This window comes from Diuraphis noxia, unplaced genomic scaffold (assembly GCF_037042655.1).
Source record: "Diuraphis noxia isolate RWA-SAM2 unplaced genomic scaffold, SU_Dnox_SAM2 contig0002, whole genome shotgun sequence".
In the NCBI taxonomy this organism is placed as follows: Eukaryota; Metazoa; Arthropoda; class Insecta; order Hemiptera; family Aphididae; genus Diuraphis; species Diuraphis noxia.
In genome coordinates, this window is record NW_028301712.1 from 46,430,049 (window position 1) to 46,445,022 (window position 14,974).

Below are 14,974 nucleotides of genomic sequence, written 5' to 3' on the forward strand. Positions count from 1 at the left end.
GTTTTTAATGTGAAAAGTTTTGTAAAAAGAAACCGCTAAAAATACCTCTAAAAATACGTACTGGAATTAAATCGTGTTTTTATTTGTTACACATAAAATAAATGTAGCGGCTGTACGTACAAACATTTTTTTCAATAAAGCATTTTACAAACGTTATTATACAATATTTCTACTTTTCTACACATGCACATGTGACATATAACTATATATCGTGCAAGATTTTTGATGGCCACTGGCCGGCGGGCTGGTCTATTGGTACAATCATTAACCTGGACGACTTGGCTATACTCTCGGATATAATACATTTATTTATATAAAATATTAGATATTCGTTCAATAAATTTTAACATAAAATTGTATGCGCCTACTAGTAAATACATTGGTCACTAGTATAGTTCAAAACAGGCCCATGGGCCCGGCTATAATAGCTATTATAGTGCAATATAATGTTAAGAGTTTTAATTTTTAAAACTTCCATAGCAATAATAAATAACAGATGCTATATTATTTACTACAGAATAATATTATATTGATAGGTCGGTATTGTCACAAAATATTTGCAAAGCTTTGATTCTAAATTTCACTCCTCTCTCCCAAATTGCGTATATAATTATAGGGGCTTAATTGGCAATAAAATGTTGGCTTGGACGAACACATTTCCATCGCCTACTATATTTCACTAGGTAATTAATAATAACACCTATGTACGATCAGAGTAAAATATTATACTCTCCCCCCCCCTAGCTCAAGATTTTCGCGAGCTGAGTGGTGCATAGGCGACTATTACCGTTCGTGACCAGTGAACCGACGGAGAACGGTGCATTATTTTAACACTAGTGAAGTGTTTTGTGGTCGGCCTACAAGAATTCGAACGAGTTTTGGTCGGGACACTGGTTCCTTTTCTCGTGGGCCAGAGCTATAGATGTTCTTCACAGATTCTCGTAAAGTTTAGGTACATATAGGTTCATATCATCATAAGTTTTCACATAAAAGTCCTACAGAAATAATACGCAAAAACGTAAAATGTTCCTACGTATAACGTTATTATTGAATTGCAATATAGTATAGTTATTTGACTTGCATGTAATACGATTGAAATATTTAAAATTCAAACGCATAATAAACAATGTTACAAATTAAACGATATTGGAAAAACCACCGAGTACAAAATGATCGCGTAATATCATTATAATGTTTATAATATTAAAATATAATACCTATACAAAGTCGCGCGTCGAACTTTCCGAAGTGGCGTTTGTAGTGCGCAAAAATAATGGAATTTAAAAACCAGTTGGTACCTATATTTAATTACAATAATGGTACGTGTAATATTATAGGTACATTAATTGTTGCAAGAATATAAGTTCCATAACATACTTATTATGTTTTACCTTTACGCGAAACGGTATGATAATATTATATAATATAGCAAATTGCTTATATTTATTTTATATTAATCGTCATCGTACTATCGTAGTTAAACAAACTCATCATAATATTATTCTGGATTACAGTCAACAAGAATACGAGTATGATTATTACAAAAACAACGAAGTACTTACTTTTTAATAAATATAATATACGATAACCTGTATAATAATTGAAGGAAATATGATGCAGTTGTTACGACGATAATGATCGTTTGCCGATCGCGCTTTATCGAATACTACTTTGTAGTAGGTACACCATATACCGGATCCACCGAAAATGAAAAACTGATTGGTTTACCGTTCGAAACGCACGCCGATAGATCACTAATAAAATACAGTATAATAATACCAACAATGTTTTAAAATATAATAAACTGCAATCGCATTCTATCACACACCACTTTATTGTCTCCACGTCTCCGTCTCCCTCTTAATAACGCATAGAATATATACATCTAAGATCCTCCCCGCTTCAAGAGCCGTCAATTTATGCGTTCACACTTCACATTATAATATTATAATTTATAATTTAATGTCTAAAATTCGTCTATAACGTCAAGTCATTATGTTAACATAATACATAATATTATTATATTATTATAAATGCGATGTTAAGTACCTATAACAATGTATAATAACAATAAATAATAACGGACGGTCCACTTTTCTCGCATATTTTCTTCTCAGCGCAGAATTAAAATGAAAGCATGCCGTCGAAAACGAATCAGGATATTTCAGTAGTTAATATATATATTGGAAATAAGTTTATTGTTTTATTTAGCCCTAAAAAATATACTTTTTTAAAGTATTGAGTACATATCATAGGTATAGCCTATATAGGTACCTACAGTCGTACTATCGTACAGATAGATGATTATTTAAAAAATTATTTTAAATACGTATTTGAATTGAATACTTTCGAAAACTTTCAATAATTATACTACCTTTACACGATGTAGGCATCTACACATAAAATATAACTTTTGAAAAATTTTTAAATATTAATTGTTTATTTGTATTAATGCAATTTTTTTTTTTTTACTTACCAATACTAACTATGACGTGCACGTTGTGTACTATCATTTTATTTTTATTTTAAGAGATTTAATTAGTAATGTAAAGCTTTTTAGTAAATAAAATAGAAAAAGTATTTGAAAATTTGTGTTTGATTTAAAATACAGATACTTTGAGAAAGTATTCAAAGTACTTTGTCCGAGTACTTTTTTCAAAATAATTTGAATACTTAAGTAACTAAATATTAAAATATTGGTTTCATTATTATTATCTCTCAACGTCGAAGGCCATCTGATTATGTGAAACGAAACGCGTCGTATGGTTTTTTATTTACTGCGTCGCAGTCGTATTATAACGACAACCTATCGTATTGCGACTACCTATACTGTGTACGTTATAATATCACACATAAGAATTCGTTTGAACGGATAATCGAAAACTGCATAATTTATAATCAAATATGATCATAATATACAAAATAGATCATTTCCATTAAACCAGAAGCTTTAGAAAAAAAGTTGATATCAAAACGTTGAACTGGAAATTAAATCGGATTTAAGTGAAAATGTTTTTATACAACGACTGAATGATTCGTTTACACAAAAATGTATTTATTATTTAATTATAAACAATTTATCATAATAATGATACTCGTTATCAAACTAATGTGTTTACTTACGACTTTCAAGCGTTCCTATCAATGTCTTGTTCTAAACAGTGTTTAAATGTATGATGTAAGCATGGCATGCGCGGATCCAGAAAAATTTAACAGGGGGTGCTCAAAAAAAAAAAAATTCTTACACCTTACTATTTATTTAAATATTACCATTTACTATTTGTTTTATTAGTGCTAACTTTTTTCCATAATAATTGTTATCGGTGCTTTCCGCCGTCGACGCGTGTTGTTTCATACGAGTATACTTCGAAAACAATTAACAATAATAGTTATTATTGTCGTATGTGACGGTGATAACGAAAAGCACCGATATTATTATTATTATTATTATTATTTTGAAAAATAACAAATAATTTAATTTATAAGATAAATTTATTTTGTTGGTGGCTAAATGACAGGGGGTGCCCGAGCACCCATAACCCCCCCCCCCCCTGAATCCGCGCCTGAAGCATGGTGCTTTTAAAATGTGAAACTTGGAGCAGATATACCTAACGATATTATATTGTGAACGGCGGAACTATGGAAGGATAAAAGCGTGAATGAATCGATTAGCCTTCATTCCTGCACTATCTTACAGAAAATATATACCTACGCGTAATTTTTACTATCAAAATATTTGATTTCCATATGTTTGCTCATCTTAAATTATCTTTGAAAAATGAAAACGCCGTTAAAGTCAAAACAGAAATGAGAATTTCATTATTTTTTCCAGGTAAGTAAATAGTGAGTTTTTGGTTTATTCCATTTTCCTTTTTAAGCGTCTCGTCGGACCCGTCGTTAAGGTATACTCATTTATCATCATCAGTTAAAATGTTTGCTTTGAATATCGTATTTTAGATTCTGAAACGATGGATGTATTGATTTTACAATGATGTGTGTTTTATTTTTTTTTATTTTTTTAATCTGTGTACACGATAAGTAGTCCAAAAGAGCTTCGATTTTCAACTTAACTATCTTTTCCGACGAGAAAGTAAATCTAGTTAGTGCATTTGTTAAGTAAACATTTGAAATTCCCAGTAGTTTTCATAAGCGCAGGAAAAAACTGAAATTTTTAAGCAAAATCGGCTTTCGACGAAATAGTTTTTGGTTTTGGTGTAACTTCAGGAAAAATTACCGTAGACAAATAACATTTTCACTGGATGTGAACATTAAAATGTTATTCTATACAACATGTTGACTCGTGCTGAGCTATTATTTATAGATAGGTATACTAAATTTAGTGGTTTAATGTTTTTTAGTCCAAGATTCCATAAAATAACATTATCCATATCGTAAAAAAATAAATGATAAAATTGTATTATAGTTAAATTACAACATCTTCAAATGCTTAAAGCTGTACCTACGTGTATTAATAGCTACATGCCTACATTACTATTTTTATTCAAAATACTAATCACAATTAATATGTTAAATTAATATTAATAATAATTAGTAAGTATTTGTGATTGTGATAGATAATAGATATTATATATTTACAAATTGCAACATAATATATTTTATGCTTTATAATAATTATGTACTGAGTTATGCACCTACCTATGATCCAGTGACATGCAGTGTATAAATTTATAAACTAAATTCGAAAATGATCCACATATTTAAGCAGTGACGTCAAGCACTTAAGAGGGAGTGTCGAATAAACATTTCTAAAGTAACTCCTTGAACTATAGTGAATAATAAGTGAAAACATTTTTTATAAATAAAAAATTGGGTGGGTAGCTAAATTTTTTTAATTGCATGTGCTCTTAAAATATCTCTGTGCGCCACTGCCTTGTGCTATACGTACAGTTTAATACTTGTATATTAAATTTAAGTTTAAAGTTATAATATTATGTAAACTTTACCATTGAACTAATACAGAACGCGCACCAATAATACACAAATATGAAATATCCAATTTCTAATTCTCTTTTCATCTCTTGCCAAAATTTCGAAAACCATTAAAACACAATTACCTATTAATAATCTAATCTATGGAATTCAACCTTTGGTCTCGTTCTTTTTGAACTTTTGTTTTTATTTGAGTGTGCTTTTTAAGAGAAAAGGCCTGCTACAGTTTCTTTTTAGTGCATGCTGTAAGTGGCTTAACCCTCTTGTATATTATAATCCTAAAAATATATTTGGTTAAAATTTTTATTGTGTATGTTTCGGTTATTTCTCCTCAGTTTCTTAAATAATAAAATTGCTATCTATTATCATCGTAGAACGACGAGTAATTATTGGAAATTTAATAAAAAAAATAAGGTGTAAAAGATGGTATGAATATATTAAATAAATTATAATAACACATAGTAATTGTATCGACATCACAAGTATATATTGTGTTATTGTATGTTATTGTATGTTATAATTGTTATAATAATAATATACTACTTATATTAATTCAATAGGTTGACTATCCCTATATACCTATCAACACAATATTACAATATTAATTAATATTAATTATATACAATATTACGTATAAAATATAACCGATAAAATGTTATGTTTATTTTTATTCTTGCCATGACTAACACTTACAAGTAGATATAATTATTTTATTATATTATGTATATCGTCTCGTGCACATTGTATACATTTTAAAATAGATAATCCATAGAATACCTGACACGTTTTGCCACCGAAGAAATGTTCAATATTATTATTCAGATTTTATACCAACTGAACTTATGAAATTCCTGCACATACTTCCATCATATAAAATGCCTGTGGTAGCTATGGTATGTAGGGCGGTGTTAAAATTCAATTTTTTAAATAGTCATTTTTTTCTACCAATAATTTCTACTAAAATTTAATTATTACCTAGTTGAATGCAATTCACACATTATTATCACTTATTATTACTTGTCTTATTATACACATATTAATTAACGTTTTTTTAGTTTGAACTGATTGTATATTACATTCTATAAAACTATTTCATTTTATCACTTATACGACAGCTCAAACGTTCGCGGTAATCTCGAAGACCAGCCTGATAATCTATTAATTATTAATAATATAATAGATACTAGAAAAAAATTATCCCGTAATAGGTATTATTGTATTAATAATAGACAGAAAAAACAAGAAATTCTAAAAATATACTTGTCTTAAAATAGCTCTAGTTTATAAATAACTTTACATATTATATTATATCATGTTATTATTATAAAGCATTAATAAGTGATTTAAAAAAAAAAAACGTAGGTATGCCTTATCTCAAATTAGAAAAAGTAATAATACATATTATTATAATATGCCTGATAGTGTTATATTACCATACTTTTGAAATACAATTCGAGATTTTTTGTGAGGATAAATCTATATAAAATTATAGATTGTAAATTTGTAACGAAATACCGTTTTTATGATGCTACACGTGCAACGGAAATTCACGTTCTTTAAATAAAATATATAATATAACATAACGCACATATTCGTATATATTTATATAACATATAGATGTAGTTGAACCGAAATTGGAGAACCTTAAAAGTCCATAGCAAGTCTGTCTATCACAGATATCAGTGAGATATCAAATTATTATTATCGTCACTTCGCAGTCACACGCCAAATTTGAATTTTCCAAAAAAAAAAAAAACTTAATCGCTGTATATCAATGCGTGTATTGTACACGAATATAATGTCATGAGTGTTTTCCGCTTGACCCATGGTCGATAAACATGAAAATTGTGAAGATGGTCGAACGGATTTATATGCGAATCATAATTTTATATTTATATTATGGATTGCCAAAAAATAGTAATTTAAAAATATATTTTTACAAATGATTCAAATGCGGGATCATCTTGCAAACTCTCATATTATATAATATTATGAATATATAAAATACACGGTCACGAATGGTCATTTTAGTTCAATAACAAATGAAAAATACAAAACACACTTGTTACAAAAGACAAAGGTAATCACTAATCATAAACCATCTCAGAAGTATACACATCATGGGTAATAACTAATAATAGAAAATCTAAGCTCCAGTTCCTCCAATATGTACTAAAATACCTAAAAGACACTGAACTGCATAATATACAAAATTATAATTGTATTCTTATTTATTTGTTTATTGTGTTTTTTCCTCTTTCTTTTTATTCTATTTTTCTCTAGATAAATAAACGATTCATTAATTTTAATAATTTAGGTATGCAATTCTTGTAGCCAATATATTATATAATTTATTATAATTAATAATAATATAAAACAAATTGCAAAATTACAAATTATTTATTGGGATTATTTTATATTCTTCTGACTTAAAAACACGTACTTATCGATTATCGTACTATTTTCGAATCGCATGCCGAACGATCGTTGTATAATAATGTATGTATATATAAAACAGATAATGTGTGTAAGCCTTAGCGATAAATATAATTATTATACTTCCATTATATTACATATTTATATAATATATATGTTACAAAATGTACAACAACGATTATTCGTATTATTAAGTGTTAACGTACCTAATATACACTATTATGTAATTTATGTATATGTGAAATGAACGTCCCGCCGATGGCAGTGCTCTTATTTTGTCTAACCGAAAAACAATTTGTGACTCACGCAAAACAATCCGCATTCAATGAAAAAAAAAACCCCACCGACTTGATAATACTATTACGGTTGATGTAGATACATGTTAATTGTTATTTCAATATTATATTGTGTATGATAATTGGCGCCCAAAATTAAAATGTTTAGGAGGAGGGCGAAATAAAAAATGTCTAAAATAATTAAACGTAAATTAAATAAAGGTTTAATGCTATTTTAAACAAAATATATAAATTAACTGATATTTTTATAATTAATTAATTGTCATAATATGAGTTTTTTCTTAATATTATATCCATCACATTTCTTCACTGAACACTTTCTAATTGGTTAAATAATGTTTGTATCAAAAATTTTTATTAATAATTATTTTCGTTTCAAATGATTTTCAGTTTCCGTATTATCGTGATGACCACGGTGATAATTCGAATATAAAAATAAAAATAATATTATATATTGGAATACTTGCAATAAATATTAAACGGTTTTTAAAACGCCATCTGTGTTCAAATACATCAATCTGTCCATTAACTTTTAGGGTTTCTGACTATGAATAGAAACTCAGAACTCTTAAATGCAAGTCACAGCGTTACGTTCATCTAACTTAGGTATAGTAAGTTTATGTATCTTTTTATTTTATGTTTTTATGTTATTTAATATCTTACCGATAGATGATATAGGTATTATATTATAATATTATTTATGTTATCATTTATTTTATGTTGAACAAAAATGACTTTTAAAATCAAACATCTAATATTTAGATTCCTTGGTAATCAAGTAAAGTAATTGTTTTGAAAAAATGAACTGAATAAGCTATTCGAAATTAGTAACACTTATTGTACAAAACCATAATAAAGAACGGAAAAAACGTCAGCAGAGTGTGGGTATTGGATTCCAGTAGATACGTCATAAAACCAATGTCGACCTTCGTTAAATAAATTAGTGAGGATGACCGGGTACGGTCTGCGGCGTTTTCTTAGAATTCGTATTTTTGGTAGTTATTAATTCGATTTTAAGCTCATTTTTTTCTTTATCATAATGTTTGTGTATAATTAACGCGGTAATTAGATGTTGTACATGCATTTTGAGGTGTCGTCATACTTGTCAGTCGTCATAATCATTATTAATGTAAACTGCTATTTCGTGTAGGTATTATATTTGATATAATTTAAATCTATGACAACCGTAATAACTAAGATAACATATTAATTATCGTTAAACTCAACGACCTACCCACCATCGTCAGTCGTGGGACTTAAAATTTTTTTAAAGTCCGATTTTTCCTCGCACGTCAGAAATCTGCAGAATAAACGCCGGCTCTATGACTGGATAATTTAGAATAATAATATACTACCCAATTTATTGTTATGTAATTCAACGTTTTCAATTATTGACGACGTAATTAATATAATTCAGCTTCCGTTTAAGAGGATTGGAAGCATTCTGTCTTTGTTTAAAACACGCGGAACATAGGAATCTAGACACGATTACGTACCGATTGATCAAGTGAAGCGACAAGAATTCTAAAAACTATTTTAATTTGTATGTCTACTAGAGATCACATTTCTTATATTTTTGATTTTATCCCTCTAAATCCAAAAAAAAAAAATCATACTGTAAAGAAAATGGAATATTTAAATTTTTGGAGAATTAAAAATTAAAAATCAGAGAAAGTCGATCTAAAATAGTCTTAATGATATAATATAGGTATGCGGAATTTCTCTGTGCAAACTTGTGAGATCGAATGAGGTTACCTTGTTAACAGTTCGGAATTTTACATTTTCCTAATTGATAAAACTAGTTTATCCGAATTGTTGTTTAGGTAAGTATATTAAGTATTGCGAAGTTGTATACTATAAGCCATCGAGTGTCTTATCATGGATATTTTATAATATTTTTCTGATGGGTAAGCCGTGGTTCCTTCACGCGATCGTTTCCGGCTACGGCGCTGTTATATCATCGGCTGCGTAAATATCTTGGCAATAAATACCTATATATACTCCTTAAGTAATAATATCCGCTGTAGAGCTGCCAAAAAAATAAAACTCCGTACATAGCTCGTTCACCATGTGATATATATATATATATATATATATATACGCATACAATCTCCTACGAAAGATATATATATATTTAATGCTATACAGTTATAACACTGCAACTATCGCTTGACGTTTTTTTTTTTCATTTCACTCTTAAGATTTCGTTAAAATATTTAAATTCGTCTTCGGGTGGTATACGACGGGTGGGCTACAACGGTTAATCTAATCTAAATGTAAAACACGACTATTATATTATACAATGTGTGTACGTATATGTGTAATAAATGTACGCAGCTCTGCAACTCGTGGTCGATTGTCGTCGTAAATTCGTAATGCAAATATACGTACCTACACGATGTAATGTAATCTATTAATCTATTGCTGCTGAGTCTGTGTATAGTGCACAACCGTACAGTATGGTATTATTATTATTATTATTATTATTATTATTTAGCTAGATGTGAATTAATGATAGTGGATCGCGAGAGGGTTGTTGCAACTTGCAGATATAGACGAGGAGAGTTTTTCGGAGATTGCAGCACAGTAAATCGAGTTCCGCAAAAAAAAACAAAAAAAATGCACTATGTATTATATTATTATTATTGTTTACCCGCACGCACGAGGAGGCGTGCACCGTTTTTATTTGTCTTATGAATATTGTTGACGGAATAATAATGAGGAAGTTTATATGTAGTTTGAATTCATATGAATAAGTAAAATAGATACATCATATATGTATATATATGTGTGTGTGTATGTACGTTAAGCGTGCATGCTTATATTACAACAATACATTTCTAAAGCCACGTGGAACCTAAAAAAATTGCAGAAATCGCTTTTAAACTACATTATCTTATATGAGTACAAAATGTATAGTAAAACTATTGGACAATATCACTTTCCAATTTAAAATTTGAAAAAAAATATACCAAGTTCCGAATAAAAGTCAGTACCCTTTATTACATACTTAGGTTTAATATATCTACATGTAGTCCAAAATTCGTATGAAATTGAAGATGATAGTAGATACAGGAAGACTGGAAGAAACAACATCGCATATATCTAATCATATTTATATATATTTAATAATATTATTTATAATAACATCAAGTATCAACGATGATAGGTATTAAAACGACTTGATTTCATCGCTAATAAACAAAATTATAAATCTAGGGAAAAGTGGGACAAATCCCCTCTACCATATTTTGTTCTTTCCCCACCTATTATTTAACAAATTGAAATAAGATTGTTTTTAAATCGAGCGTTTTTCAATATATTAGCCGCTGATTAGATGAAACTTCTTTACAAATAATGTAAAAAACAAAGTCAAATAGTAATGAAAAAATAATAAATAAAAATTTTCCATTGAAATAAGTAGGTACCATTTAAATATTAAATACCATAATATAGAAGCCTTAGGGTCCAAACAGACGACTGCATTTTATCAGCCGCCATTTGCCGTCCGGATTTTATTATATATATATATATATATATATATATATATAATAACAATAAGTTTGTGATGCAAGTGCAGACAGTAACGTTTTTTTATCCCGGTCGGTATATTTGTTCAGTTCACAGGCTTTGGAATATTTACTACGCTAGAAAGAACACGATATCTGGCCAGAAAAATTCGATCGTCTAATAGGAACCTCTTTGAGTCAAATATGACACTTTCTGATTGCAATAAACAACTGATCTCACATAAATCTGACTAACTACCGTGCAAAAAAGTTTCACTCCAAAAATTGTAAAACATTTTAATTTGTGTATATTATAATGTATGTATTTGTACCGATAGAACATGACTTATAGATTTTGTTTTTTTTTAATATTATCTTAATTCTTAATCTTAAATCGTATTGTATTTAATCAAGGTATTTAGAAATTAATTAATTTTTATTTGGCTACTGAGATTTATAATTTTATGTCTTGTTGCATGAGAAAATATGTTTATCAAAATTATATGTAGAGGAATAACAATAATTTTGAAATATTATTGCCCTCAATGAAAATTGTAAAAAAATATTGCTCCCCCTCTAGTTAAATAAAGTTTGACACCGCCAATGTCGGAAATATTTTATGCTCTAAATCCCTCAACGCGTTTGATGTTAACCTATGTATTTTATTTTGACATGACATTAATGTTTATTAATTATTTTAATATTGATGGATATTTGGTGCATTTTGTATTTTTGTATGCCTAAATAGTTTAAATACATCATATTTAAATATGACACTTTTTAGTACATTATTCTCTACACATGAGTACGTGACCGTATCAATAACAATGGTCGAGATGATTATACATTTATTTCTTTATAAATATTTTATATTGAATATTACCAATTTTTATTTTATAGTTCTATCGAACAAAATAAAACGCGTGCATTATACTGTATATAATGGCGATCAAACTGGTGTGGTGGAATGGAATGATAGTCACTCCTTTCCCGCATGAAAATTTTTTCACTATTTATAAATTATATTTTAAACAATCACAAAATGCATGTTAAAAAATCAGCCATATCCAGCCCCCCCCGATATAAAAATATTTTGACAATGCACAGATTATTATAGGTACTTTACTAACTACAATTGAAATAATGTATTATCATATGCGTTGCCTATAAAACTATATGCACAGCCAGTTTTAATTTTAACATAGGTAATAAAAAACCCGCGTACTTATTTTTATCGTTTATCTGATTATTGGATATGAATCATGGAATCGTGGAAAAAATTGGGAAATAAAATTTTTTTAATGGTGTTTATATAGAAATTTAATTATTTGAAAAAGTCATTTTATGCCGGCAAAACAATTTTAATTTACTTGGAAACGCATGTCTCCAGTGGCAGTTTTAGCATACGGATAGGGTGGGCAGCTAACTTTTTTGATGTTCATCTGTTAAAAAGTTCAACACCATATCGTTTTGATAAATGATAGGTAAGTTAAGTAAATAGTTATTAGTTGAAAGAATGAAAATAGTTCATTAATTTGTACACCTTGTTAAAATAGATTCGTTTTTTAAACTTATCAGTCATAATACGTAACGTTGTATCGTTGTCACTATACTGGATACCTACATTTTTTTTGTAACACTCTGATTTTAAAATAATAGTTCATAGATGATATTATATTATCATCTATATTATAAGATATAATTGTAAAATTATAAAACATTATATTCAACATAAGCACATTCTATTTTGTTTAAAAAGAATAATGGTAATGTATATTTCTAACGAGATGCCTTCTAACAAAAATACAGTTTTCCAACAGTGGATTGATATGGGAAAACATGTAGGCGTTAGGTTAAACAAATAATTGTATTATCAACATATGTTTAGTTTAATATGAAAAAATGTTCAAGTAGCTAGGTAGCTAACCTAGCCTAACCTAATAACCTACCTAATGTAACTATTATTCTGTCGTGTATTTTTGGCAGTGACTCAATCATATTCAAACTTCGAATTTGAGTTTTTGAGTTTTGATATAATATCGTTAATGTCGTTCGGTAGTGAAGAAAACGTTCAGTGATTTTTTTGAAACATTTAATTGCATTAATTTAATTAAAAAACTAATAAAATAAGAAGAACTATGAATAACAATAAATGTAACACAAAATTAAAACATTCACTAAAATTACCATATATTATTTAAAAATTAACATTAAGAAAAAATATAATAAATAACATTAGTATCTTACTCTAAAACTATCAACCCCGTATATAATATATATGGAGCTAGCGACACTTGCCTGTCGAAGTCATCGTATCGTTTTACATTTTTCGGAAATCTATACTTTTAATTTTATACAATATATATTTCGAACCGTGCAAATCGCCTGTGCAATATACTCTCCAAATATAAACGCGTATGCCAAATATATATATATTATAACCACTATATCACGCTTCAGAAGCTCATTTGAAACGGACGTGAAATATAGTATGACTTCGCATGGCGCTTCGGTATTATAAAATCTCGACTCGTTTGTCAAAAACGTTATCCCGTCACGCACGTCGGATTCAATATCGGATTTAATAACAGTCAAGTGGACGTATTTAAATCGAATTTCTTGAAAAGCGTTTCTAGAATACATTACAATTTTATAATATAAATGTAGTCAACCGAAACTTATGGACTACCTATTATGCGCGAAAAATTGTTAAACCGAAAATCTCGAAATGACATCAAACACCACGTCATAAAATATTTAAACCGCAAAAACAATACAAGTAGTCATAAAAAACTGCTATACACGACGATAATATAATGTCATTATGATAATTTTATTTCAAAAATTAGAGAAAATAACAATTTAAGTAATCAAACGCATTATTGTGTTAAGTTATACTTGAGTACTTATACTGAATTATACTTAAATCGATTGATATGATAAGGATTACCTTATTATAACTATTATTATTACTAATTGTGATAAAAATTAGTATAATTTTTTCGGAAAACTATAACTCAACAAAAAAAAAAACAAAATTCAACCAGAAACAAGCCAAAATGTATAACATATAATAGGTATTTATTACTTCTTCGCTCAAAACTCGGATAAAAACTAATAAAAACTGGAAAAAGACTATTTGATTCAGATGTTATGTATAGTTAATTGTTTCGAATACAAAATGATTTTTAAGTACAATATCAAGTTATATTGTTGTAATATTGTATTATGGCTGAAAAATATTTAGAATCAAATTATTTTATACTTAAAAAACCGTAATATCGTATAATATAATAGTCAATATCAATTTTTAAATCACAGAAATAAAACACATTTTTCGTCTAACGTAGGTTTTGTTTTTCACTTCAAGTAATGCTAGTTTTTTTTAAAAATTGCATTTAGTTTTGGCGTCAAGATGAATTATAATAAAAATAATGACGAAGAATGCTTACTGCTATTAATTTATAATGCATTTGTATTTTGTTGTATCTTATTCGAACTTAAGCTAATACATTTTAATTGAATATAAAAAATGTTTTCAATGCTTCCAACACAAATATTAGTATTATTATTTTAGTAATATTATCTAATACTCAGGTACTAATTAGTAATTACTACTTGTAAAAAATAAATCAAACAGATACCCGGCAGGGGGTAATTTCAAGTAGGTATTAAAAATGTATACGTTGAAGAGTATAACGTAATTAATCTAATTAATTCTAACATAATATTATTTATTGATAATTTAAACTGTCTACCAAATTTTTAAATATTTTATATGAA

General features: G+C 27.9%; 1 protein-coding gene across 3 annotated transcripts in view; it reads right to left on the minus strand.

Moving 5' to 3' along the window:
• LOC107169340 (aromatic-L-amino-acid decarboxylase-like) overlaps nucleotides 1-14,974 on the minus strand; it is a 47,523-nt gene that overhangs the window by 12,626 nt on the left and 19,923 nt on the right. The window contains exon 1 of one of the 3 annotated variants that reach the window (XM_015519064.2): nucleotides 1,563-1,732. The exons of the other annotated variants lie outside the window; for them this stretch is intronic. The gene's annotated coding sequence lies outside the window, so the exon portion shown is untranslated. Of the gene's footprint in view, nucleotides 1-1,562; nucleotides 1,733-14,974 lie in introns of those variants that run through there. 3 annotated transcript variants of the gene reach the window in all.